The following is a 15,520-nucleotide window of genomic DNA, read 5'->3' on the forward strand; positions in this document are numbered from 1 at the left end:
AGAGCTGACCCTCCAGCAGGTTTTCAGAGGCAGTTAATTGCATAAGAGGAGATTGCCTGGTGGCCCCGAAGTACATGTGTGCATTTGGGATTACAGTGCAGCTTCTTGCCACTGGGCCACTAGAAGTCCCTGAGATATACAATAGACTTAAAAATAAGAAGATCCCATCAATAAACAAATGGCTAGAAAAACTATGGCATTAAAAAAAGAAGAAGAAAAATACTAAAAGATGACATCAAGCAAAAAGCCTAGTGCATATGTTGGCTCTGCTGCTTACAAAATAGGCTTAACAGCATTCTAGCTAGAGCCTCTTCCATTCTTAATCATCTTGCTTAACTGCAACAGAAGAATGTATGGTTTTCAAAGAACCTGAAGATTTTCATTGTCAATGGAAATAATGTTTCACTTAAAACAGGAGGAGAAGCTCAATAACAATTTAGGGATGCAGATGACGGATCTAAGAAAAACAAGGAAATTGATCCAAGATGACAATAGAAGTAAGAAAAAGGAAGTATTTTAAAGAAGTTAAAACAGGGAGATTTGAACTCTAATGCACCGCTGGTGGAAATGTAAAACGGCACAACTGCTATGGAGGGCAGTTTGGCATTTCCTCAAAAAAGTCAAACTTAGACATTCCATACGACCCAACTAGCTGTTTCACTGCTAGGAATATATATTGAGGAAAACAGAACTGAGATACAAAAGGAGATTTGTACACTGGTGCTCATTGCAGTGTTATTCACAACAACTAGAAAATGGAAACAGCTCAAATGCCCTCAACAAACAAATGGATTGAGAAAGTGTGGAACATCCATGGGAGAGTCTAGAGAGCATTGTGTTGAGTAGAATAACTCAGTCTCATAAGGACAAATACTGCATAAGACCACTATTGTGAAAAAAGGATGAAAATAGAGCAAGATATGTATCAGTGTTCATTAAGAGACATGAAGGGGAGAAGGGAGGTAGAAAACGGTGAAGAGGGAAAATTCCTGACTTAACAGATCCTGTTGGGAATGGGAAAGCTTTAATGGAGACTTGACAAGACAGAGTGATAATAGTCATACATCAATGGTAACTAAGTATGTAATACATAATGTATACGATTGATTGTATAAAACACGAATGAAACATAATGCATACTAAGAACTGGATTTAAAAAAGTACATGTAAGAAACCAGATGTGTATGAATGAATGTACGCAAACCGATTAAAAATAAAGAAAAGAAATGAAGGTACACTGCAGAGAATAAGAGGACCCCAATGAATGTGTGAGATGAGAAAATATGATGGGAAAGGGCATCTGAGTGAAGACAAGAAGCTCAGAATCCTACCAGTTTAATGAATTCAGGTTTAGTAGACCACATAGCATAAGGCAGTACTTAGCAATGACACACTGGTACTTAACAACACCACAACAAGGTGTTTGCCATGTTGCGGGAAGACAGCAAGAGTAATTTATATCCTGTAAGGTTAGAAGGCATGTTAAAATTTTAAGAATAACAACTTAAGTAAAAGAAAGGAAATACAAATCTACTAAATCAATCAATAGATGAAGCGAAAGCTCAGTCATTAAAAGATATCAGGAAATGAGGGGGGAATCACAAAGAACAGAAAATAGAAGTAAAAAATCCAGTGGAATAAGTTGAAGTATGTGTATAATAATAATCACTTTAAATGTAGTGGCAAAAAATATATTTCATTTGGAACATTAGAGGAATGGCTGGATTAAACATTTTTGTTGTTAAAAAACATTCTATGATTGTAGATTTCTGATGATGTTATAATTTTTTTTCCATTCTCACTGTGTTTCATGTGATCATTCCCATACATCATGTCTTACTAGGTTAATCACCATTGATCTATGCCTGCTATTACCCCGTTTTTCAGTCCCCAATGAATCTTTCCTAATTCCTTCACCACCTCCTTCTACCCACCAAACTCTACAATCTCAAGATTTCAGCACCACCTTCCCCAGCCTCCTCACCCCACCTCCTTCCCCTGTGGGTATTCATACACATCCTTACGTATTTACAATAATGGTTTTATGCAGTATTTATCCTTATGAGCCCGAGTTAGTTCATGCAGCATAATGATCTCTAGTCTCTCCCATGTTTTATGGTATTTTTTAAAATTGTTGTTGCTGAGTGCCACATAGCCGTCCATCATGCTAATGTACCACAGTGTCTCGATTCAGTCATTTGTTGATGGACATTTGGGTTGTTTCTATGTTCTTGCTATTGCGAATATACAGCTATGAACATTGGTGTACAAATCTCCATTTGCATCTCAGTTTTCTTGGGATATATTTTGATCAGTGGAATATCTGCGTCATAAGGTCTCTGCTAGTAAGATATCTCTGTGTGTGAGTGTGTAGGTAAATATAGATATAGAGTTAGTGTGTGTGTGATAGAGAGAGAAAGAGAGAGTGTATGTGAACTAAGTAGGCACTAGATTCTCCCATTTCTCAATATGGGGCACCAAGGTGTCATAAGGATATTGACCTCCAGAACACTAATTTATCCTGGTAATGATGTAATGCAGAAAATGGGGGGTCATATTTAGGGCACAAAACCAGGTTTGAGACATTGGCCAGATTGACATTAGGGCTGAAAATCATAAGAACTCCAGGTACAGAGCGCTGAGGCAAGATCAAAGCAGTGAAACAACTGCTCAGTGCCTGCATGTATGGCAGATACAATTAATGCATCAGCTACAACCTCGGAAGAGCCCTGGGTAAGGATAAGGGAGGCGAATGCCCAGTCCTTCTCTTTCCAATTTGGAGACATTCTGGGGATATTCTGAAATCTGCTTCCCCAGGTTTGTTTTTCCTCTGTCATACCTCACAAGGAACACGGAGACTGATGTCCTGTCACTTTGATGCCTCTCTCCTACTTAAATGGCAGGAACCAACCAGGTGAGTTGTCATAACTTAGATGAGGCAGGGATAAAAATACACCTTGGAGAGCTGGCTTCCTGATGACAGACTGAGAGTAGCTTTTTGATTTGAGTGATTTGGAGCTTGTATTCCGTGCCAGCCAGTACGAGCATCTTGGGTTAGGAGAGAGATTATATCACGAGTAGAGGATTTTTTTTCTCTCTTCCCTTAAAATTATCTCTGATTGATGCTGGTTGACCCTGTCCAGCACTCTGATTTGCAACTGCTAATGAAAACATCGAGTTGAGTCTTTAATTCATTCTTCTTTTCTGCATTTAGCTTTAGAAGCAGCTAGACTACAACATTGCCAGTGTCCTAACTAAGCACACAGCATGAGGAGGCGCTTACCCCATGCATCCAGTTTAATCATTTTTCATTCCATGCAAAGCAAAAAATTCTGCTGTGAAAGTTTCAAGGTATAGCAGTCTTGAAACTCTAAATCCTTACATATTTTTCTTCAACTGGAGAAAGTGATATGAATTCGTCAGTAAGGTGGGTCCCTCAGTATATCATTTCCCAAATTGCTTAATGAAATGTCCCAGCAGGAAACAGACACATCAAGAAGCCGGGCAGACCTCTCTCTCATTGTGCTTACTAAAGGTCTTACAGTGAAGTGAACATTTCTTTTGCCAAAGATGCGAGTGACAGTATCAGAGTGGCCATCCAAGTGGTGATGATGGCTTTCTCCCCCCTCCGGGGTGTCTTTTAATATCATAACCTTTTGATCTTCACAGTTCAGGGCCGTTGATCGTTGTTCATGGTTACTCATAGCTGGCATTTCCTCTGCTCTCCTCGGCTGATACCATTTCCCTAACTTCCAGAGGCTTTGAAAATCATCTCTAGTTTGAAGTATATCCATGCAATGTTGTTATGCTGTGGTGGGTTATTCAATATGACTTTTCTAGACGTTAGGCTTTACTTTACCACATGTCTGTGTTGTTGTTAGGTGTCGTTGGGTTGGGTACAATGTATAGTGATCCAAATGAACAGCAGTCCTGAATCCTGTGCTATCTTCTTCTGTCTTCATCATCTCTGATACACTTAAGCCTGTTGCTGCATTCACTGTGTCAGTGCATCTTTTAGAGAGTCTTCCTCACTTTTGCGAGAGTGGTTACTTGTGGTGGACAGTGTTTGGTGGAGCTCCCGCACTAAAACAAGCTTGGAAGCAGGAGTGGCATCCACACCTGAAATAGCTTGTCTCTGGAAACTCTATGAATTTGGAGAAATGATGAAAGTTATACAAGTGTTCAGGTCTTTGAATCATATAGTCATCTACAACTTGACAGTACTTAACAACAACCACCACCACCACCACCACCATCTCACTTTTGTGGACCATCCTCCTTTTCAAGCATGATGCCCTCTCCAAGGAAGAGTTTCTTCTAGCTACATGCCCAGATTATGTGAGCTCACCATCCTTGCTTCAAATGAACACTGAGATGAACTTTTTCCAAGACATATCTGTTCATTTCTTTCTTTCTTTGTTGTTTTTTTTTAATCCATGCTTGGAAAGGTGGAGAGACAGCAAAGGAGATGAAGACTCCAGATAAAATGGATTGACACATAAGGAAACTTTAGTGGCCTCGTGGCAAGAAGCTGCACTGCAATCCCCAAGGTGCGGTTCAAATCCGCCAGTTGCTCCACCAGAGAAGGAGGGGCAGTCTCCCTCTGTGCCAGGTGGAAACAGTTTGATGGTACACCATGAAGAACAACAACAACAAAAAGATGGATTACACAGTAACTGGGATAATGGGAGTAGATGTGTCAGAAGCAGTAAGGTTGGATCAGGATAGAGCAGGGTTCAGAGCTATCGTGCGCAGAGTTGCTATGAATCATTGTTGACTCAATGGCACACAACAACAACAACAACAACATGAGATATCAGTCTGGAGACTAAGGTGTTCCTGATCCAGGCTATGGTCTTCACAATTATGTGTTATGCGTCAGAAAGCTGCACAATGACTAGGGATGGTAGAAGGAGAATTGATGCCTTTGAGCTTTGATGCTGGAGAAGAGTATTGAATATACTAAGAGAACAAACAGTTTCATCCTGGAGAGGGTGAAACAGGCTGCTCCTTGGAGGTAAGGATTTTGAAGCTCTGTCTGACATACTTTGGGCATATTGCAAGGAGAGACCAGTTCTTGGAGAAGAACATTGTACTTGGAAGGGTGGAGGGACAGCACAAGAGAGGAATACCCTTGATGAGATGGATTGGCTCAATGACTGGGGAAATGGGAGTGTATCAGAGACAGTAAGTTTGGCTCAGGATAGAGCAGGGTTCAGAGCTTTTGTACATATGGTCACCATGAGTCACAGGCAAGTTGATGGCACACAAAAACAACCAATAGTATAGCTCAAAGGCATCAGTTCTTTTTATGTCATTTTTATTCACTACCCAGTTCTCAGATGCATAGCAAGTATTGAAAGGATGATGGCCTAAATTGTGTTCACCTTAGTCTTCAAACTGATGTCATTGATCTTCAGTATTTTGGAGAGGTCTCTGAAAGTGGACTTGCCCAAAACAATGCATCTACTGATCTTCTGACTGCTGGTACCAAGGTTGTTGATTATGGGTCCAAATAAGAAGAAATTATTGGCAATTTGAATCCTCTCTCATCTACCATGATGTTGCTTTTTTTCCTTTATGTTGCTTATTGGTCTAGTGGAAAGGACCTTTATTTTTCTTGATGTTGAGATTCAATCTGTACTGAAGGTTGTAGTCTTTGATCTTCTATAGCAAGCATTTCAGGTCTTCCTCACTTTCAGCAAGCAAAGTTGTTTCATCTTCATAACAGTTTGCTTATAAGTCTTCCTCCAATCCTGGTGCCATACTCTTCTTCATAGAGTTCAGCTTCATGAATCATTTGTTCAGCATACATATTGAATAGGTATGGAGAAAAGATACAACCCTGGTGCACACTCTTCTTAGGCCACACAGTGCTCTCTTGCTCTGTTCAGGCAATAGCTTCTTGGTGTAGGTATATATTTCATATGAGCACAGTTAAGTGTTCTGATATTCCCATTCTTTTTAATGTTGGCCGTAATATGTTGTAATCTACACAGTCGAATGCCTTTGCATAGTCAATAAAACAGACATTCTTCTGATCCACTCTGCTTTTGGCCAGCATCCATCTGACATGAGCAATAAAATCCCTGGTGCCACAGCCTCTTATAAACCCAGCTTGAACTTCTGGAATTTTCCTGTCAGTGTATTGTTCTAGCCACTTTTGGATGATCTTCAGCAATAATTTGCTCACATGTAATATTAATGATATGTCTGGACAGAACTATAAAATATGAGGTGTTTGTGTCCCATTAAGGGAATTAAAAAGGTGGTTAACATAAATAAGGTAAGTACAATCCCAGAGGTATGCAGTTCAAATCCACCAGATGCTCTGCTGGAGAAGGAGGGGGCAATCTCCTCCTGTACCAGTCAGATCCGATTTGACGGTACACGTAAAAACAATGCAATAAAAATTTTAAAAAAAATTAAAAAAAATAATAAGGTAAATAACACCATTTGGGTGGAAATTTAGAAATAAAGGGTATTGTTGTTACAGTGTTATGTACTGTGAAGTCAGAACATACTAATAAGTAACCCTCCAGAGGGTTTTCCAAGGCAGTAAATTGACCATCTTTCTCTTGTGGACCAGCTGGTGGATTTGAACTACACACAGTTTTCCCATCATGCCAGGTTAAAATTGAATAGATTTAAAGGCAGAAAATTGGAATCTGACTTCAAACAAAAAAGAAGAGGTAGAGAATGCAATGTGTCTGGCAGGTCAGAAATTCCTGTAACAAACAGAGGAAAACCAAGGAATGGGAGCAGTTTGGGTGCTACGGACCATGGAGGTGTAGCACAGAGCCGAACTGAAATGAGTCCTGCACCGTGGTCTAGACGTAGCAGGGGAGTAGACAAAGAGCACACAATTGGAAGAATGGAAAGCACTTTGTAACATTTGTCCAAGTACATAGCAGAAGGCGAGGCTAAGAAACCACGGGTCCAAGGAAGGCCTGCCTGAAAACAGGCCTGAGGAGACGTGGTCCTACTAAAGAATTATACCATGACTATTTCCATGCTCAAATGTAACTGTTACTCCTCTAACAAATCACTTAATTGTGAGTATTGTCTGTGAGTCCTGTGTGGTTATTGCAATAAATTATATAAACTAGCAGAAGAGGAGCAAACGTTGTAGGGAGAAAAATGGTATTAGAATTGATAGAAGAAGGTGAAGGAGTAGGGGCATCTGACCTCATAGGACTTGGCTTTGTGCATAATGATGGTTGGTTTGGTTTGGTTTTGTTTTTTGTAAATTTTACATTGGTTTAAATACAAAATTTGCATACGCTGTATATCATTCATGACAATTGTATTTCACTCCTTCCTTCGTCACATTGTGTGTCAGACGATCATTCATACACATTGTGTTTTATAAAATTATTCACCATTGACTTATGTCTTCTATTACCCTATCCTCTCATGTCCCTAGTGACTTTTCCCTAATTCCTTCACTGCCCCACTTCGGACCACCAAAATCTGTTATCCTGGTGATGTACTTTCTCCCCGCCCTCGACTTTCTTCCCCTTCACCTTTTGGGCTTTTATACACATTTTACTGGTCATCTTTTTATTTTTGTAATTAATGGCATATGGAGTATTTGTCCTGATAAATCTTAGTTCACTCAGAATAATACTTTCTAGACAAACCCATGTTGTATAGTACTTTTACTAAATCATTGCTTGTTAGTGTTGCATAATATTCCATTGTGTGAATGTACCGTAATTTCTCAATCCATTCATTTGCTGATGGATATCTATCTGGGTTGTTTCCATTTTCTTGCTATTGTGAATGTTTTTGATGAGAATTTTACCTCCATTTGGAGTCAGTGGAATGTAGGCTACAATGTTTTTACAAATGTTTCCCCTTTAATTTTTATTTAAGCAAAGTAACTATTTCAATTTTATTTATAGAGTCCCCTTACTTCAACACTAAGAAAAGAGTTCACAGGGTTGATTCCAAGATAGGTTTGAGTAAGTTCCACAATCACTTCTTCTTGCAACTATAAAATACTTTTATATTTTTCTTTTTAATGGAGTTTAACAGAATGTTCTGTTCACCTTTTTGTTTAGAATGAATCATTTCTTTATAAGTTTTTCAGTTTTTCACAAGGGCTGTCCTAATCAACCTTTTATCATATACTAATTACTGCAAATTTCAGTTTAGGTTCAAACTGGAAGACTTCACAACACTAATAAAATTTGATGAGTACCTACTATACCCTGAGTACTTAGTGATCCCTGTTATTCTATCATAATATGTTTTATAGGTGAATGTAGCACAGTTCTCAAATTCAGATCCCAAGGCTCAGAAGACCAGGTACAGTCTACACATTATAGACTAGTTCTCTCCTATTTCCTGGGTAACATGGTCTGGGCAGCAGGGGATATCTGGATAACAGTTTTTTTGCTTGTTTGAATCACTTTGTTTTGGAGCAGTATGGTCGATATTAAAATTTTAGTCATAGAGCTATTAAAGATATTTGGAAAACTTTTGAATTCTTGGAGCATCTGTATTATGAGGCGGGCTGAGATGGGATTCAGAGGAGGGGTACTAGGGACCACATGCTTGAGGACTGCTTCAGGATATAGGATTTATGGAGGAGGAGAAGAATTTAAACCTGTGATACTAATTTTGTTCTGAATTACCTGTTTTCATCTTGTTCTTGTCAAATCTATGTTTACATACCTGTTTTAGCAAATCTTAATAAAACAAATTTGTTAAATGTCATTCTCTTACTTTAAAAATTGTTTTCAATGACTTCTTATTTTCCCAATAGTAAAACACAAGCTCTTTACTCTCTCATGCCATGTTCTGCTACATTGGCCCCTGCATGTTCCTCCAGTCATAGCCTATGACACTTTTCTTGCCCTCAAACTTTCAATGAAACTTAAGTTCAGAACACTGAATGCATCTAGATCTTCTGGGTTTCAAAGTCTTTGCAGAGGACATGCCTTCTGCTTGGAATGGACACCCTCTCCCTATTATCCTCTCTCACTTTATTGCCCTGGGCATTTTCTTCACATTTTCCAAATTTATAGATGTTTATTTGCCTGTTTGCTTTTACATTTATCATATTCTTCTTATAATATGAGCTATAAAAAGATGAACTATTTTTCTTTAATTTGTCTGTACTATTCCCAACTCATAGGGAATATCAAATAAGTATTAGTTAACTGTTTATAGTAGTAACTTATCTTGATAACACTGGACTTCACAATCAGATCAAGGTGCTGTACTCTAAGCACCAGAAAACTGGTCTTTGTCAGCGCCATAAATATACAATCATCAGTAAGTAAAATATTTTCCATTTTATTGAATTTTTTTGGAAATTTTTGCTATTTGTTAGTGAAAAGGATTTGAGTTGTCAATTATTGTGCCTTGCTTGGATCCACAATCAACACTCTTGGTGCCAACAGTCAAGAGGTCAGAAGGTGTGCTTCATTGGGTAAGTCAGGATCTCTCTGAAGTTCTAAAACAACAATGATGTTAGTTTAAAGACTATGGTGCAGCTGATTCAAGCCGTGGTCTTACAAATTACTTGCTATGCATCTGAAAACTGAACAATGAACAAAGATAACAGAAGAATTGATGCCATAGAGAGTTGTGGTGTTGAAGAAGAGTGTTGAATAACCCAGTGTTGCCAAAAGAACAAACAAGTATGTTCTGGATAAAGTGCAATCAAGGTGCTTCGTAGAGACAAAGATGGTGAAGCTTTGTCTCACATACTGGGGGCATGTTAGGAGGGGCTGATCCTTGGAAAAGCACATCATAGTTGGAAAGTGGGAGGATCAGAGAAAGAGAGGAAGACTCTCAATGAAACAGAGAGACCCTATGAGTGTAATAATGAGCTCAAGTAGACCAGAGATGATGAGGCCAGCACAGGATTGGGGAAGGTTCAAATCTGTTGTTCATTGGGTCACTACGAGTCGTACTCAACTCAACAGCATGTAACAGCAGGACACATAATATCGTGGGTTATATTTTATTTGACACAAATTTAGTGTTTTATTATTCTAGGTATAATAGCTAAATAGATTGGTTTTTATATTATAGTTTACTTTTATTTTAAGACTGTGGTGCTGGAGGAGAGTATTGAGAATACCATGGACTGCTAGGAAAACAAACAGATTTGTCCTGGAAAGGGTTAAACCAGGTGGTTCCTTGAAGGCAAGGATTCTGAGGCTCTGTCTAACATACTTTGGACATGTTGTGAGGAGAGACTGGTCCTTGGAGAGGGACATCATGCTTGGGAGGGTGGAGGGACGGCGCAGGAGAGGAAGGCCCTCTATGAGGTGGATTGATTCAGTGACTGGGATAATTGGGATGGGAGTGTCAGAGACAGTGCGATTGGCACAGGACAGAGCAGAGTTTAGGGCTGTTGTACATAGGGTCGCTATGAGTCGCAAGCGACTCGACAGCACATAACAACAACAACATTATGGTTTGATTGGAAGTCTACAGAGAAGACTGTTGTTGTTTTTGTGTACCATAGTGTCGAAACCAACCCATAACCGACTGTTCGGAGGATTTTCAGAGGGAGTTAATCATGGGAGGAGATTGCCCACTCTACTCCCGTGGAACTGCTAGTGGCCTCAGACTGTGTGTCGTTGGGATTGCAGCACAGCTTCTTGCCACCAGGCCACCGGAGCTCACACAGAGAAGACTGCTTTTTCATTCATACATTCAAGTGTATTTGTTTTACAACATTGGCTATAATCTCCATGTTGTATTATCACTCTCTATAGTCCTTGTTTCCATTCAAAAGCTTCTCCATTCCTACCTTGAGTTTTAGCCCTGGACAAATGCTGTCCTTGTGATCTTATATGATTGAGTGTTCTAAGTGTTCTGTATCTCTCTGGTATTATTGTTTACAGTATAGATCTGCCTGTTGATTGGCTAAAAACTGTCCCATAGTAGTGAGTTGACTTTCAGGCTCAAAGTGTGACTGTAGAGCTTAGCCCCGTCTGTTCCACCATGCTTTCTCAGGCCAGTAAACCTAGCCACTATTGTTATTTTGGGCTTTGCTTTGCACTTATCTCCCATTCTAACCAGATTCATTTCAGAGCATTTAGAAGTGGTAGTGGGTGCTATTTTATTTTAGAGTTGTGGAAGTTGAGGTCTACAAAGTCCCTTGGAGCTGTGGACTAATTGTTTCTATGTGGCTTTAATTTTCTTCACTCTTCTTTGCTCTGGACAAGGAGAGACCAATGGTTGTTTAAAATAGTATTTCATAGAATCTCATAACAATACCTGCAGAATGTTGAGAACCACTGGCAAATGTCATGTTGTTGACAGTTGGTGACATTTTGCCTTACAACAGCTGCACAACAAAAGACACTAATACTATGCTTTCTTCATGTACAATTCAGAGATATTACAGTCTGAATTGTTCAACCACACCCACCTTTTTTTCCTGTGCTATTGCTCTTTCATTAATATCAACTCACTGCTCTGTAAGTTTCTTACCTAGTGTCTTAAGCTGCTGTTGACACCTAGCTTACGTATGTCTACATCTGTCTGTTTATCTATTGTGACTTCCTTTTTTGTTCTGAAAAATTACAAACATTTTAAAAAATAGGACCTAGTTTAATAAGCACTCATTACCTATCACCTAGCTTCAATAATTAACATCTGCTGCTCTTATTTTATCTATCTCCTCACAGTTAATTTCTTATGGTTTATTTTTTATTTGTTCCCCTTTTTAGTCATTGCTGGGATATTTTAAAACTAATTCCAGACACAATATTATTTCACACGTATATATTTAGGTATACATGGAGACAGCGGTATTGGAGAATGGTTTAAGACAGGGATGGGTTCAGAGCTATGTTCTCAGAGTTGCTATGAGTCACTGTCGACTTGATGGCACACAACAACAACAACTCACTTTTTAAATATAGAAACAATATGATCAATTGTAAAAAATCCAATAATAATTTCTCAATCTAATAAATTTGTGTTCATTGTTCCCTGATTATCTATAATATGCCATTTTTAGAAAAGTTGCCTTGCTCAGTTCAGAATTCCAAAAAGGCCATACATTGCACTTCATAAATATCCTCTTTTTTTTAAAGTAAAATTTTATTTAAATTATGATCTTAGCTAACATTTAAAGAGAAGTTAGGTTTTTCATTCATCCATTGTTGCGTAATATGCTCTTATAGGTCTTTTACCGTGTAACTGTTTCCATTGTTTGTTTCCAACCTCAAAGATATCTAGAATCGGGATTTTTGTTTTGTCTAATTGCTAGATTTAGCTGATTATATCCCTGTTACTGCCGTGTTGTAACTGTCCTATGGCTAACCCTCTGGCCGGTTTCCAGAGGCTGTAAATTGCACGGGAGGAGACTGCTCATATTTCTCGCATGGAGCAGCTGGTGGATTTGAACCCTTGGGTTGGCAGTGCAGGTCCTTACCACGAAGCTGTCAGAGCTCCCTCAGGTTCTCCCTCGTGTCAACATGTCCTCATCACTCGGAAAGCAGTAGCTTGAGTTAGAATCTACATCAGAATCGGTGCATTCGGGGGATAAGTTGGAGTTGGTCAGGACACTTCATAGGTCGAATTGCCCATGGTCTATTCAAGGACCACATTAGACATAATGCAATTTTTCCAAATCTCTTGGCTTTTAACTTCAAAAGTCAGAAGTTGAAACTTACCACCTGCTCCACAGGAGAAAAAAATGGCAGTCTACTCCGGGGAAGCTTAACTGTCTTGGAATTCTAAGGTGCGTTTCTTCTCTCTTGTTGCTGTTATTTGCTATTTAGTCCCCTGCAACTCATAGCAACCCTAGGTACAACAGCCCTAAACACTGCTCTATCCTGTGCTAATCTTATTGTCTGTGACACGCCCATCTCCATTATCCCAGTGACTGAATCAATTCATCTCATTGAGGGTCTTCCTCTTCTTGGCTATGCCTCTACCCTTCCAAACATGATGTCCCTCTCTAAGGACTGGTCTCACCTTGCAACATGTCCAAAGTATGTCAGATGACGCTTCAGAATTCTTGCCTCCAAGTAGTGGGTAAGGAATTGTGCTACCAGCTCAGTTCATTCAAGGACAGCTGCTTTGAATGTATCAGTGGCTCTATGGGAGAAAGTTGAGCAATCTCTTCCCATGTGCTTTACAGTCTCTGAAAACCTGCTAGAGGTTCAGCTCTAAGCAGCTTCTGACAATAGCAAAGAATTGGTTCCTTACACAAACAGATTTCCAGGCTTTCTTCCTGTGAAGCTGCTGGGATCAAACTGTCAATCTTCTGGTTCAGCAGACAAGTACTTAACTGTTTGTGCCAACAGTGCTTCTGTAAGCCCATTGGTTTTCATGAACTTCATAAACTTTAGTTAACTACAGCCAGTGTTATTCATGGTGCTCAGACTACTCTGTCTTTAAGTGGTTGGTGCACTTTTAAGCCTGACCTGATGTTTGAAAGCCACTGGCAGTAAGCTGACTTCCATCTAGTCTCCTTTCTCAAAATCATACCAGTACACAAAAGTTATCTTGCAAAGCATTTGACACAAATGACTATGATGATGCTTGGAATTCTAACCTCTCCCCATTTCTTAACACTAGTAACTGGCAATGCTAACTTTAGTAGAATTGTTGTTGTTGTTGTTATGTGCCATTGAGTCACTTGTGACTCATAGTGACTCTATGAACAACAGCCCTAAACCTTGCTCTATCCTGTGTCAATCTTACTGTCTCTAACATACCTACCCCCATTACCCCAGTCACTGAATTGATCCACCTCATCGAGGGTCTTCCTTTCCTGTGCTGTCCCTCCACCCTCCCAAGCATGATATCCCTCTCCAAGGACCGATCCCACCTTGCAATATGTCCAACATATGTGAGATGAAGCTTCAGAATCCTTGCCTCCAAGGGACAGCCTGGTTTCGCCCTCTCCAGAACTTTGTTAATTACTTTTAAAAATATTCATCGTTGGATCATACCTCTCCATTTCTAACTCACCTGTCTGAGAAGTGGTATTATTGTCTTGAAAGATAATCAGGTGATCTAATGTGCAGGTGGAATTGAGATCCACTTCCTAATGTAGCCATCATAAAGCTGTGGTGAAATTTAATAAGTATGTTTTACAGTCTTCTGTCTTCTTTAAGTAAGAATGCTTAAGACTGACCACATGTGGAACAGGGTGGCTCCCTCATTAACATATATCCTTGTCCCAAATTTAATGATAATTCTTTCATTAACTCCATGAGTAGAATGGAATCTAAACAATAAAATTCCTTTACATCCTAACCCCAATTGTTCCATTTAATATCTTAAAATAGATCTTTGTCATAAAGGCACAATCTTATCTAGCCTTCAGTTCCAGACCTGGACTTCCTTATCCACAAGCTGTTCTCAAATTCCTTCTGTACAGTGCAGGTAGAAGTTGTGTCTTCTTCCTCTCTGCCATTTTACTTCCCCACAGTATCTGAAGTGGAGAATTAAGCAGAATCAGGTTTCATTTAGTATGAGACAATTATGAGGACAGTTTTCCCCTTAAAATCCATGAAAATCTTCTGTTGGACTTTATTGCCTAAATAAAGAATTTAAAACATTTTAATGCTCTTTGTCTACCCAAGCTGTACATCATTATTCCTTTGGCTTCCACTTGCCAGTAAAGGACTCTGGGTAAAATATCTCAAACTTTAGAACAACACTGGCAATTTCATATGTCTGTCTCAACTTATGAAAAAGTTTCTCTTTCTGAATCTATCTAGTGATGATAAAGGTAAACAGGTGTTTGAAACCATGCTGCCGTGAAGCACCAACCTGACAGAAAACCTGTAGCATTTATAATGAGAAAGCAGTCCAATTGAATTGGTAATTAGCACTTTTGAAATGTGCTCATTATTATTGTTATTATTAGCCACAAACTACGCAGTTTTGGCTCACACCCATTGGAATTTTAGGGTGTGAATCTAGCCAAAAGCAGTCAGTATGGAGCCCAGTAAAAGAAATATGCTGCAGATTTTATGGAAATTATTTTCATTTAAAAAGCTAAGCCTGGCTATCAGTGAAATGACAATAATGAACTTTCCTGGGTTAGAAAATGTTCACACTTAAAGATGCAAGTCTTTATGAACAATGTCCGAATGATTTCGGAAAGAAGTGAACACGCCCATGAGTGGGGTATATTTGGGAAATAAACATGAGAGAGAAAAGAATAGTGGTTGTTGAAGACACATATCCCAATGGAGCTGAGAGAATGACAACACTAGGAGACCAGTCACAGGTGAGCTTTCAAGAGAAGCTATGCTGAGCACATTCCAGAATGTGATAGGGCCGACTCATTGCTGGTGACTCACACAGGGGAAGTGAGTGGATAAACAACACGTCAGTGGTAAGAAGCCTATGCTGCCATCCTGAAGGTACACGGTTTGAATCCACCAGCTATTTCTCCGGAGGAAGATGGACAATCTCCTTCCATGTGATTAAAAGCCTCTGAAAACCTACCAGAGAGTCACCTGTGGGTCAGTTCTGACTTGATGGTACACAACAACAACAACAACAACAACCATTGAGC

Source organism: Elephantulus edwardii, unplaced genomic scaffold, assembly GCF_000299155.1.
Source record: "Elephantulus edwardii isolate Elephantulus edwardi_28Jun2011 unplaced genomic scaffold, EleEdw1.0 scaffold00103, whole genome shotgun sequence".
NCBI lineage: Eukaryota > Metazoa > Chordata > Mammalia > Macroscelidea > Macroscelididae > Elephantulus > Elephantulus edwardii.